This window comes from Atractosteus spatula, chromosome 5 (genome assembly GCF_055471065.1).
Source record: "Atractosteus spatula isolate fAtrSpa1 chromosome 5, fAtrSpa1.hap1, whole genome shotgun sequence".
Classification (NCBI taxonomy): domain Eukaryota; kingdom Metazoa; phylum Chordata; class Actinopteri; order Semionotiformes; family Lepisosteidae; genus Atractosteus; species Atractosteus spatula.
In genome coordinates this window covers 47405486-47420126 of record NC_142710.1, presented here as the reverse complement: position 1 = coordinate 47420126, position 14641 = coordinate 47405486, and the positions used below count along the sequence as shown (strand labels likewise).

Below are 14641 nucleotides of genomic sequence, written 5' to 3'. Positions count from 1 at the left end.
TTTTTTAATGGTTTTATTAAAAAACACCATCAATGAAATATTTCATTTTGAAACAAAAACGCAGGGGTGTTTCCACTTTCTATTATTCTATTCTTGGTTCCTGTGCTTTTGCATTAACACTGCTATATAAATAGTCAGGTTGACAGTATCATGTACAGGGCCAATGGCTAAGGTTGATACATGGCAATGCCTCACGCAAACTGCACAAGTCAGGTGCAAAGATAGGAAGACCACAAAGCAAACGGACAGAAGATATGCACTGATTTGTTAACAAGAATTTTCTAATTCAGGGTTGCAGGGAAACCCGAGCCTATCCCAGCAAGCAATGGGCGCAGGGCAAGATACACCCTGGACAGAACGCCAGGCCTTTGCAGTTCATACACAGACACACACACCCACTCGCACCAGGGCCAATTTTCCCATGAATCAATTAACCTTCCAGTTTGTCTTAGGACTGTAGGAGGAAACCCGAGCATCTGGCAAAAACAAAAACCATGAAGACGATGAGAACATACAAACTCCTTGCAGATTGCACCCCAGGTCCAGAACTGAACGCAGGGCCCAAGGATTGTGAGATAACAATGATAACCACTGTGCTAAGGAGCCACCTGCATTTACTTTGTAAGCTTCATAATTCAGGGGCAATAAGGGAGCCATGAATAGAATGGTTTGGATTTGATGATAAGGACAGCATAAGCTCTTGGGTAAAATAGCATCCTAGAGAATTCTTCATTGCAAGACCATGCATACTCATAGTGAACTGAGAAGGGTGAGTTTCTGTACAAGAGATAATGCTGATGTAATGGCATGAGCTTAAAATAAAAATTACTGGCATTTCAGACTTTCTGTCTCATTGAAACATTCTTATACACACTATTGTTCTTCATACTGTCAGCTATGCAACACCTGCCTGATATGTAGCTGATTTGACCCCTTGATCAGTTCTGCAGCAGCGCACACTTGTCCTTCTGTAAAGAGCATTCTTTGTCAAGCAAGTCTCACTTTACCATTTTCAGTGCCTCTCTGAGCCTATGTGGTTTGCAGATGGAGGACTATAAATAAGATAGTAAATAACCAGTGTGTAACAGACAAAAGGTTTTCTAGACAATTTTGTTTTCCTCAACGTTCAGAAGCAGTGTGTTTGTGCATACGTTTTCCAAGTGCTCTGTTAGTACAGTATGTCTTTTTAAGATACTGTTTTTTACATTTGTTTTACATTTTACATTTAGCTACAAATATATTAGCATTGGAAATGAATAGTCAGATCTTTTCTTAAAATACAACTGAAGTATACCATTTATGCTCTATTTTAGTTGAAGTAAAATATGTAATAGTGCATCGTTACATTACTTCATAGTTTGAGAAAGCTTACTGTCTTTTGTGAAGGAGAAAAACTTAAAAAAAAAAACTTAAAAAAAACTTTAATGCTGAAGGGTCACTGCCTGTTTTCCGCTTCAAGAGATGCTTCAAAAACAGACAAACATGAGTCTTTGGGGCTTTTGCCTCATTTCCTTAGCAGGTATTAAGGAAACAAATCATATCCAACAACAAACACAATCATGTGAAGGTGTATCGGGTTTCGAGTTATTTGTGTCTTTAGAATTTAATCTTCATCTTGCACTTTTACCAAGCACATACATATTGTAACTCTCATTCTACCAATGAAAATATTTGTTAGGCTACACTGAAATGCATACTTGATGCCTGGAGCACTTTATCATCTTGTACCTTAACCATTTTTCTTAAGAGCTTTGGATTAAAGATTCAAATTAAAAAACAGCTCATCTTCAGAGTTTCCATTACATGACAATAGGTTACGGGGACAGTGGCAGATCACATACAATTCTCAATCAGATTTTCTCAACCCGATTAAACATTATTCAAAGATCGTGTCAGAAGATATGAGACCAAGGCAACAGTCATCACAGAGATCAAAGGATTAAGTTTAATGCATGTTACAAATTAAAACAAGAGAGATACTTAGATTATAGCAAGAATGAATATGGAAAAATAAATGTGTCTGCATCTTTGCAAACACCTGAAAGTAAACCTCAGTTATCCTACAAAAAGTACCATTCTGTGGTCAGAGCATGTATGTTTTTAGAGTAATAAGCCTCAAGAATATGTACTACTTCTTAATACTCACTATAGAGTGATCATAATACAGTATAAACTGTGCACATATGAACAGAACTCTTTGGATGACTCAGAAAGCTGGGCAATCCCTGTATGTGTATGTGCTCTTCCAGCCACCATTTATCTCCCATCATGTCACGCTTGCTAAATAAATCTCTACAATGTCTCTGCATCATAGTCTGTGCTTTATATATGTATTGTACAGAAACTCAAAATCAATAAAATTACCAAAGTATGTTTCTGTGTGAAAAATCTTAAAATGTAAAATAATTAAATAAATTAAAATTAAAAAATGAAAATAAATTAAAAGGATTTGTAAATAAAACATTATTTAAGTTACTTTAAAAAGTATGAAAAAAATGTCAACATCACCCTTCAAGAAATAAATGATTTTTTTCAAATAAATGATTCAACAAAACACTCTACAATTAATAATCAGCTTAAAACCACAATATGGAAAAAATCAAGGTGGTGAATATTTTCTAAGACACTGTATGAAGCTGTTTATATACATATTCTTATGGGAAATTATTTTTTATTAGATTAATTTATGCATCTTTGAATTGCCCTGCATTTTTGGCATCTTATCTTATGCATAAGTTGAGATATACCTAAATATCCTACTATATATACATAATTCTAAATTTACTGTCAACATATGTTACTTTTGGATATCCTCTACTGCTGCACAGATAATGAAGTAATTAATAATTTTATGACACACAAGTACCAACTTCAATGTCCCAATTTGAAAACAACATTTGAGATGTTAATGTAGAGTATCAGACATTTCAATTCCCAGGTCACTAGTCAACACTGACTGGGACTTCGCATAGTTGCAGTGCCCAGTTGGCAAAGAATTCTTATGGTGTAATTTGAGTTTGGTTACCCAGAGCTCCTTCCACTTTTCAGATAAAAGCAGTTTCTGGTACATCTTGGGCATTATGGTTCACAGTGATCTCAGCAAGAGATGCACAATTCTCTAGTCAGCACTAACTCTCCAAAATGTATGCAGTGTTTTCCTCAGGTGCGTATTTTTTTAAAGCCTGTGACAATTAGTGCACATAGAAAAATATCAGATCCACTCTATGCTTTCAGCACAGTTCATTAAAGAGGTTAGGCCCCTAAAGAAAGAAAAGGAGTCCATCTCCATGGGCCTGTGGCAGGGCTCTGCACAGGTGGTGGGGAGTTTAAACTGGGTCAGGAATGTGGTGAAACCATCCAGACAACCTGAGGATAATCTGTAATGCTGTCATTAGCTTTTCTTTCCAACACTTCTAGCAAAGAGCTGATGAGCAAGTTCCATTATAAGATGCCACAGACAGCATTTGGAAAAGACCACACAACATACACACACTTGTTCATCACCACAAGTTATTTCACCTTCAGCACACTTTTTAGGGGAAGGGCAATTGTTTTAATAATAACATTCAAAAGCCACCTCTTTCCAGATCCATAGGTTTTCAACAATTCCAAAGTATGCTAAAAATTCAGAACAGCTGCACTGACATAAGGGTAAGAGAATGGCAAACACCTATTAACCACCAGGTTTTAGAAGACAAACAGGCTGAATTTCACCTAGGAAAAATAAAGCAGAACAGAAATAAAGTATTTCTCTCTCAGACATTAAAGTGAAGTCAGAAAAGCAATTTACTTCTCTTCCTGGGGACACAGGGCAGAGAAAGACAAATGAGAAAGTCTAGAGTAGAAATATGTTATTTAGGACTACAATAGTGACCTAATTGTTTGAACGTAAGGTTTACAGCAGCAGTATTTTTCCTGATTTATGTATAATCAAAAATCCCAGTACCTCTACATCCAATCTGACATGTGAAGCACAGATATTATATATTTAATTTCCTTATAAATCCAGCCTGAATGGAACAATTTTGAAAGGGAGAGGGCATCACAGCAGATTAATGAAAGAAGAGATTTATTCCAGCACGCTCTGAGCTGCTTTGGTTTTTAAGCTTCAATCAGGTTAGGAAATAGGAAAGATAACAGTATCCAAATAAAAGATTCAGCAATTGACCATCACAGCAAGACCTGTTCCCAGCCTAACACTTTTGTTTATGAAATATGGATTTAAAACAAGGATGTCTGCTCTATTGATATTAAAAGCAGCATGCTACTTTATTAGACATGCTGAAATTAACTACTGCTGGAAAGTAAACAAAACCTAGAGCAAGAACTAATGTGCTGTAATGAATGTTTTAATTGTTTTCAAGTAGAGGTAACCAAAACTCCCCAAATGTCAACTTAAAAAATGCATGGTGAAAGAACAGACTTACTTTACAGAATATTTTACCACAGGAAAGACACACAAAACACCTTGTTTTTAAAAGTTTAGGCTTGAATTGGTTTATGGCTCTGTGGTTCAAGACAGTTCAAATACCTCTTATTTAACCACTAACAAGGTCCCGTTCAAATTTATTTAATAAAAAAGCCAAATCCTCTTACGTTTTTATCTTATTTTGCTCAGACCTTCTTATCTTATCCTTAAGAACAAAACAAACCCAGGCTGATTACTTCAAGACATTTTCCATGAATTGAATAGCTTACAGGGTGGCATACTGGCACAGTAGTTAGCGTTGTTGCCTTACAGTGCTGGGGCCCTGGGTTCAATTCTGGACCTGGCATACTAACTAACTGGAGTTTGTATGTTCTCCCTGTGTTCGTGTGGGTTTCCTCCTGGTGCTCCGGTTTCCTACCTTAACGGTAGGTTAATTGGCTTCTGGGAAAACTGGCCCTGGTGTGAGTGTGTGCATGTCTGTGTCTATGTGTGTCCTGTGATAGACTGCCAACCTGTCCAGGGTGGATCCTGCCTTGTGCCTTGGCTCCAGCTCCCTTGCAAACCTGTACTGCATGAAGTGGTTTGAAAATGAATGGATTAGTGACTTACAGATTGTTTCACCACATAAACATCCATTGGACAACCGTGGTGGCAACCATTATCAGATTAATGACTGACTAAGCTTTATAAAACAAATGCACATATAATGTTATGGAACAGTAAGAGATTTTCAAAATAATTAATATTATTCAATATAATTAATATTAAATTCACAGTGAGTAGTGAAACTGTTGTGTGTAGTTGTTAACTTGGACTTAAATGGTGTAAATATAGTGTACACAAAAGGTAGAAAAATATAAAGAATGAAAATACAGAGTAACGTAATCAGTAAGGATGCCCATTCAAGCCACAATCTGGGCCTAAGGTCCAACTATCGTTAGTTCCAGACAGTGTCAACACATTATGAAATCAGCCAGGATTCTCCAACAGTGTTTAGTTGGCTTCTGCACTAATGGGGAAGGTTGAATTACTAATACATTTTTTGGACTGCTGTGCAACACTAGCCCCAGGATTATAAAAGGAGCTTTATCTGTCATTTTCAATATCCCTCTAGCTTTAGTTATTCTGCTAATACAATAGCATTGAGCATGCAGAAGGCACTACATACAAGTACTGTAGGTGAAATCAACCCCTCTGAAACCTACACAGTCTGAATTTCTTCCATGGTGAAGGACCCGGTATTCTGGAGTGGCACTGTGTGTGCACAGTCTGTGAGCAACAGGGATCAAGTCCCAGCAGGGGCAGGGGTGATCGGGAGCTTGAGGTGTGAATAAGAAGCGGACAGTCTGACAGCACATGTCTACATGTGGGAGGTGTGGCAGCTCTGTGGCTAAGGATGTACGCCTGTGGCTGGAAGGTTGCTGGTTCGTGTCCCGCAGCTGGCAGAGGAACCCTCTTCATTGGGCCCCTGAGCAAGGCCCTTAACCCCAACTGCTCCAGGGGTGCTGTATAAATGGCTGACCCTGTGCTCTGACCCCAAGCTTCTCTCCCTGTCTGTGTGTCTCATGGAGAGCAAGTTGGGGTAAGCGAAAAGACAAAGTCTTAATACAAGAAATTGTATACAGCCAACAAAGCAATCTGATCTGATATGTGTTCTTCATCTTCCCAGTGTTGATACAAGGGTTTCAGCAGTGAGTGAAGTAGGCTGTGAATTGGAGATTCCAAATTGTGGAGGAGGCACAAAGAATGTGTCAAGATTTGCATTAAGATTAGATAAAACATTAGGCCGTGAAAAACTTTAGTTTGATAAAGCTTTCTCCTACTATGTATTTTCATGGCACAGTTACCCTTTAGTAAATATACACCACTTACATTAGTGTATTTTCCTTTCAACATATGCAACCTGGAAACCTATGGACACCAGTAAAAACAGGATTTAAAGTGTAGAAAAATGAATATATTTAGGACAGAAAATCACATTTTAGAATAAAATTTAGAATTGCCAAACAGACAGATAAAAGTAATAGGAGTATTTTATCTACAAGGGTTATTTAGAATTGATTTATTTTATTTATTTAAAATATTTAGAAGGGATATCTGTTCTATTTATCATCTCAACAAATATGTAGAGATGAGTTGTGGAAATATTTAGTGAAACATTTGATTAAATTAAAAATTAACAACTATATTTGCATTTGCAACAATGTTAGATGAGTGACTGATGCCATACAGTATACTGTACATATGTATGAACAATCTAATAGAATTCTACAAAACTCAGGTCAGGAGTCCTAACCTTTTGTGATGTATAATGTATAATCTTCCTACCCTCAGGACTTTGACTCAGCTGTTCTAATAGCAGAAAATAAACTAACAGTGCAATTATACCCAATTCTGGAAGTAACAGTTCTGAAGTTTATTGTTCTTGTAGTATTATGAAGTAAGGTTGCAGGCACTATTTCACTATTCGAACTTTGGCTATTGGCAAAAATAATATATGTGCATAATAAAGGCTTCAAGACATTCGATCTAGCGCATCTTTCTTACAGCATTTTTCTAGATTATCTAGTAGTTGGTCTGTTTCCATATATTCTCATTATTCACCATGCTTAGGCATTTTTTTAGATGCAGGCCTTAAGATATAAGAAAGCTGAGGATTATTTTGCACTTAGGTGCAGATCAGAAAAATATGCTGAGGTTGACGAGGTCCTAGAAAACAGTTCAGACAAGTGAACTGTTGAAACATTCCTAACACTGACACTTCAGTTCAATTTGGGGAAAAAATGACTTCTAAGGGGATTTGCTATTTAAATAAAACCACAAGCTGCAATCTTATGTCCACTTTGCATTTTTACATTTCACTGCAGGAAATTGGAAGGATACTTAATGTAAGGCAATGATAAAATTCTGTTAATACAAATAATTAAAATATTTTTTCCATGTCAATGAAATGGACTATAAAGAAGAATTGTGATAACTTCTGGTTTTGTATTTTGCTACAATTTAAATACAAATACAATTTTTCAAAACAAAGTGATTTGTAAAAGTGAACTAGATTTTAAAGAACATGGTTATACTGATGGGTTTTTCATGCTGTTTGACTAATAAGAATTGTACAGCATTGAAAATAAATTAGTCATTTTTAATGTTAATTTATCTGTTACACTGATTGAACATTTTTTAAATTGTAACCCATATAATAATGTAAAGAGTGTCAAGAAAAACATTGTCTGATACTGATTTATTGCCTTATTGTAGGTCTTCTAATTGAAAACCCTGGCTCTTTTTACTAAAGCATTAATCTAATGAAAGAAATTTGTAGAATGCTGTGTTTGACATATCTTGCCTTTTTGGGCAGAATGTAACAAGAGGAAAACAGAAAAGTGAAGGGACACTCCAACAATGAGCTTGACACAGAAGAGGATTATTCAATTGCATAAAACACACACACGAGTCCTGAATTATGACAGATGTGAAGTAAAAGAAAGAGACTGGCCAAATGAAAAGCACTAGTCAAAAGTCAAGCAGGTAAAAACCCGGAGATTTGACAGCTGGCAGTAAATCAAAAAAAAGCTTTCGGTTGACAAAAAGGCTCACTAAAGAAAAAAACTACATTCTAGACCACAATATTGCACTACATTGACATTAAAGTATTTTCTCTTTCCCAAGCAACTTTAAACAAATGAATGTCCATCTCCTATAGCTATGCTACATTAAAGAAAGTAATTGCTAGTTCAACATGGAGTACTGAAGTCATGTTTTATGTCCATATGTGTGTTCACTTGGTTGTGTGTTTAGGGCAAAGAGGCACCACAGCAACTCTTGTGGGGCCAGAGAATTGAGGTACAGAGTCCTGCACCCCTCCTCATGAGACCAGATGGGCACTGAACCCTGGATCCCAGTGTTAAAAACACTAAAACCATCTAAGTTCCCCTTAATGTGTTTACACTATATAAGCACAATCATTACATTAAAGTTTGAACTTTTTGCTTACCAAAATATTAATTTTAGATATATTATCTGAATAGTATATTTTTTGCAACAACAAACCATGACATTAAAAGTTCATAGAACCTACAAGTTACTCCAGTATTATTTAATGCTTTCTGAAGATAATAAGCATTCTACATTACTACGTACTACATTATTTCACAAGCATACTACATTTAAGTGTTTAATAAATCAGTGTCAGTGTCAGTGTTTTTTTTAATTATTACTGATAAAAAAGGGGAAGGGTATAAGCACTTTTAAGCCTGCAGCTAAGGATGTGCAAATGACATTTCCTTAAAGTGCAAATTTTCTCATCGTTTTCGTATATAGGTTTTTTGTTGTCATTGTTGTTATAAAATTCTGCATATTGAACACTTAATGGTAGACTAGCACTAAGCTATTTTTGCACTGTGTTAAGAGACTCAGAGATCCTGCCGTTCTGAGATAATCAACCTCGCATTTGTAAATGTTAAAAACACTTTGACTCATATTAGCTGGCACGTTATAGCTTAGAAGCGAAGCACAAGACTTTGTGACAAGATTGGATCACGAGTGTTTCCCAGCGGTCTCACTTTCTCACTTATCTCCACAGAGACTGTGATACGACTTGTCATTCACTGTGTCACTACTAATTTAATGCACCGGGACTAATATTAGTCTCACAGTATATTGGCGAACATCCCATTATTGACAAATTGAATTATTGTACTGTATATACAGTAGAAGAGGCTTCCATTCTAGTCATTGCCAAGCTCATGCCAAGCATTAGAAAGGTGTTTGTTGTACATATTTTGCCACTTTATCTTTATTTTGACAGACTGTTGTCACCTCTGCCGCAAAGATAATTACTTTGTACAGTAACAGTGCAAATAAAAGGTTTTGTACTCACTGTCCTCTTAGGAAACATAAACCTGTTATTAAAATAATGACTAAATAATAGTTAGTGTTACAGCAAATCTTGCTCTTTAGCATTTACACATGGACTGCAGCTTCTATTTAGGTTATTAGCAATGTGGCTGGTTGATTGGTTGTAAAGCTTAGCAACAGGCTGGCAGGCAGAGTGCTTGATATTCTTTATTGAACCAATATGAATATTTGTTGCTCAATGACAAGAATGGCCCTTATATTAATTTCATTGGTCATTGTGATGTCTTACTCAAGGCAACACAGACACACACACTCACATCTAGGGCCAATTATCCAACCAGTATGTTTTTGGACTGTGGAAGGAAAGCGGAGCACCAAGAGGATACCCACGCAAACATGGGGAGAACATACAATCTCCATGGAGATAGCACCCAGATCAGGAATAGAACCAAAGGCCCCCACAGTAATGCTAACCATTACTGCCTCTATAATGAATATATTCTATATAACTTCAGACGGAAGGAGAAGAGAGCTGCCCCTCCTGAAGGCACAGCTGCTGTATCCTTGCTCAATTTACTTTCCAGCACTTGCCCCAATGTACACAGGTGTATTATAATAATAATAATAATAATAATAATAATAATTGCTTACACTTATATAGCGCTTTTCTGGACACTCCACTCAAAGAACTTTACAGGTAATGGGGACTCCCCTCCACCACCACCAATGTGCAGCATCCACCTGGATGAACCAACTCTAGGGTGTAGTGAGGGATTTACAGTTCACTTAACACCACAGAAACTGAGATAAGATCTAGTCTGTAAAGTCACTATGTTAAATTAGGGATGTTACCCACTTTTGCTAATGAGACATTTTTAGTTGAGAGTGATATGAAATTGATTTTAACCACCCTCCATCCTGAAGCTTCCAATAATCTAAAAAAAGTTTGAATGTGCCACATGACAAATAATTATCCTTTGATGTCCTCGCTGCTTATTGCAATTCAAGCAGAGGTGTATATATATAAGACTATAGCAGATTTAAACATTTCAGGGTTGAATACCCTTTGAATTGTTGTTCATGGACAATATAGAGTATATAAAATTTAAATTTTTCATCTACTGTATGCTGACCACAAAATAGTCCTTAGTTGATTTTGTAATTAAAATTAAATGGATAATCTTATCTCTATCTAAGCAGGAAAAAGTCAATGTTATAGTCTCATCAAACAATGTGATTGTGTGAATAAGGAAAAGCCCATGACAAAAAGCCCCATTTTGTGGGCTATGAAAGAATGCTGCTATGGCATCTGTTAGCATGACATTTGAGTCAGGATGCCAGTCTTATAGCATTCTATGTAAACCTAGCTGCACCCTTATTGAGAAAGCAAAGGAAATTCTAATTTGAAAAGTACTCAAAACTATTGTGTATGAAATCAAGCAATGACTGCAGGATTTAAGTGAAAAAAGCTTCTTTTTATTCCTTTTTTCTGCTTGCTGATGTGGCATTTCATCTTAAGACAGGAGATTTCCCTTAACAGCATTTCAAGCTTATGTAGTGTACAGTACTCTTAACTCACATCATGCACTGTCAAGTCAGAATCATAAAATGACATTCAAACACTGTAATCATTTCTGTCATCAGCACTATCATCACATCCTACTCCAAATGGTCTTATCTGTTTCACATACCGTTGTGATCACTGCCTATTTCTGACTTGTGCTTTGGTCTGTCGTTGAGTTTCATAGAAAAAAATAAATACAGATATGTAAATATCGATAATTCAGAGTAAATTTGAGTGCCTTCTGCATATTGTAGTTAATTTTTTTTAGATTCACCCATCCAGTGCAACATCCTCTTTTATACATACAGAAAAAATATGAATACAAAATAATAGTCAAAGCTTAAAAATATTACATTGGCAAAGAAAAAGGGCACTTTGGATAAAGTTAGAATCCAAGTTTTTTTTTATCAAATAAACACCAGCTAACACTTATTTTGACTGGACAGAAAGTAATCAAAAACAAATCCACCTGTGTGATTTATATGAGCAATATTAAACAGTGTATGTGAAAATCTTAAAGGTTTAGTATGTATAACCATCAATTTGTAGGGAACTGTATGGAATCTATTTAAAACTCATAAATAATAAATTATAAAAACAAACACTATTTTTTAGCAATTAAAATGTCCATTTATTTTTGGATTTTGAATATGAACATATATAAAACCGTTATTATTATTATTATTATTATTATTATTATTATAAGAATGTCAATAAGAATAATAATTAAACACTGAATGAAAGCAGTATGTTTTAACACTTTGGGTAATGTACAGTAAGGTGCACGTCTCACTTGATTACAGTGATTGTGCTAAGCATTCACGTCTGAAAGAGGCATGCAGGGGTGTGAGGATTTTTTTTTCTTTTGCTAAATTAAAAAGGTGCGCCTAAAAGTGATAATTAATAAAAAAGAGTCTACCGGAGTTAACTTTATGTGTGGATATTTCAAATAATAAAAATAATTTGTTAGCATTGAAAATTAAATTACTCATCACGTTCAAACTGCACTGAAAAATACTTCAGAAACCGCAGAATTTATGTGTAACTATACCTGTCTAAATTTTATTTGAAAAGGAAGAGGTCTACTCCCTCAGACAGGAGTTATGTTTGGAGTAATATTCAACCGTTTGCGACAGTAATTATTTCTTAAAGTGCGAAATCGTGAATTCTTGAAGCTCGGTGTTTTCCCTTCTCTTAGTTACGGACGCCGGTTTAATAAACACAATTACTGTCCCATTCTGAGAACCCTACAAGCTTTCTTGTCATCTGCGTTTAGTTTACCAATTAGGTTCCACCGTTAGTCACGTCATTCATACAATTCTAACAATGTAAAAAAATGTTACCAACCAGACTGCTATTTATTATTTTTATTCCGATAACCAGATTGGAACTCGCTGTTTTATTGTTACATTCAGTGTTTCTCAAAATCAATCAATAAGACCGTCCTCACAGACTAATAGCCCTTCCAGTATACAGGTATGTGCCAGTTTAATAACAGTTTTAAGGTGCTGTCTAAAACAAATCTTGGTAAATAAACGAATGTGCCATTCACGTTCAACACCGTCATCTGCGTGTTCGCAAGTTTGTCATCTTTCTATCCCCTCTTTTGAAGAGCGAGAAGAGCATGTCTCTGTACAAGTCGATACTAGAGTTAATTACTGAACGTGTTAATGCCTAGCTCTGTTTTGAGGTTTATAGCAATAGGATCAATGTTTATTGTGTGGGTGAGCCGGGTAATTACGCCTGATTAAACTCAAATTAGAGTTACATAATTAACATATGAGTGGAATTAGCGGAACACGTTTAAATCCGTATCGTTACAGTTTGCAGGTGTATAGCTCACGTTTTAAACACAATTCCACTTTTTCCTCAAAGTCTTTATTTAGCCCACTCAATTTCACTAAAACTAACCTATCAAGCAAAGAACACTAATATCTTCTGACCTTATCTGTCGTCTATAATAAGACAAAACAAGATTGTTTCTTGTTAGTGAGATTTGCTTTTCATTGTCGTGTTTCTGCTTACTTTGTTCTCTGATGGATTAACATATCCACTTCTGTAAACAAACCCGCCCATAATTAGTAACATGCGGGGTAAGGATCGGGAAAGAAAGTAACTTCGATTAATTTTCTTTTAACCACTTTTAATATTGCACAACCCTTTTAGTTAATCCCCTGTATGTGGTGAATTTAGACTGTGTACAAATAGGTTTGAACTGCAGATACAAAAGAACAATTTACAATATTCACTTTGTTCAACGATAAGCATACAAACCTGTTTCACATCTTTAACGCACCTCGAACTCATGTTTATTCACTTCTGAGAAATCTTTAATTGCATGCATTCCAGAGGAAACATTTGTACCTCTCACGCAATACAGCATCGGTTTAGAAGAGATCTTTTAAGACATACTTGTATAAAGCGTCTTAGAATCACTAGCGCGCCAAAGTTTCCATCATTTTTGCAGAAGTGTACCGAGCATAATTAAATAGGTCTTTTAGAAGATTTTGAAGTAATAATTTGTTGTGATTCTCAGGTGAAATCGTCTGCAAACAAATGAATTCAAACTGCCCTAAAAGAACAAAGAAGAGAGGGCAACTGGTCATTGTAGCAAACGCACAAAACTCTGGATTCCAGCAAACTTTTCTGTCGCGTTAAAAGGGGCTCTTTTCATTGCTTGGTTTACCTCTGGTCAGGCTAAGTCTTTTCTTTCCCTTTTTAATCCGTCTCTTTATTTAAGAAAAACACAAAACCAGGTTCCACGCAGTGCTTTAGTGGCTAAAAGTGAAAGAGCTGCTTTTTTCAGAGCTCAGCTCCATGAATCGCTCTGGAAAATTGGTTCTCCTGAATAGGTGGAGGAGGAAAAACGTTTAATAGGATCCGAGGGAGGCTCTGCTCTTGCAATCTGCTCCTTAAACAGGTGGAAATTGGACCTTCTCAATTATACAAATAGTAAGTATAAACCAGGATGGAAAAGCTATTTTCATCCCCAGGGATTAGGGGCTCGCAATGAAAATTGGAACCAGTCAAACTAAGGAGGATCCAAAATCCTTATTGTTAGCAAGGTTTAAAAATCTCTGAATACTGCACGACGTTTTATTTCATAAATCCAACTTAGATGTCTCTCAGCCATTCAGAAATATCCTGATTTAGTTAAAACGATACATTTTATTTAGCTTTCAAGGAATATTATTTTTATATACTTCATTTACATAAACGATCTGCTGTTTTAAACTTGAAACTGTCAAATTATGTCCTATATACAGTATGATGAATTGTCTCTCATATTAAGAAATTATTTTCTTATTCCAATTAAAAATCTTTTTTTTTTGCCCTTGAATAATGGACAAAAGGATATTCGACCACAAAAAAATAAAACATTATCATCATCATCATCATCACAATCTAAGCCTGCACTTAAGTACAGTTTAATACAGTATTAAAGAAAAAGCAGCGCCTTTCATCTAATTTGTGTTCAGGTAAGGGCTTTGGATCAATAGAGTAAAAGTTAAAAATATTAGAAATGTCAGTTCTCGATATTAAAATGATAAATATCGCGATCCGGTTTAGGGAAAATCGTTGGGGAACACAGAGCTGATGAAAAGGAAAGAGACTTGTAGGGCATAATATAAATAATAATCTGTAATAAGTGATGTACACCACCCCCGTGGGTATGTATAAATGGGTGGTGGGAGTTGAAATAAGGCTGGTGGTGGCGTTCCCTTGTCACCCTGATAGAAGTGACTACGTATGATGTCAGCTAAATGCAGGAGACAGTGATCTCTCGCTGA

General features: G+C 35.8%; 1 protein-coding gene across 1 annotated transcript in view; it reads right to left on the bottom strand.

The window, feature by feature from the left end:
• Window positions 1-14641, bottom strand: part of cep15 (centrosomal protein 15) — a 58481-nt gene that overhangs the window by 19650 nt on the left and 24190 nt on the right. The gene's annotated exons all lie outside the window — the stretch shown is intronic.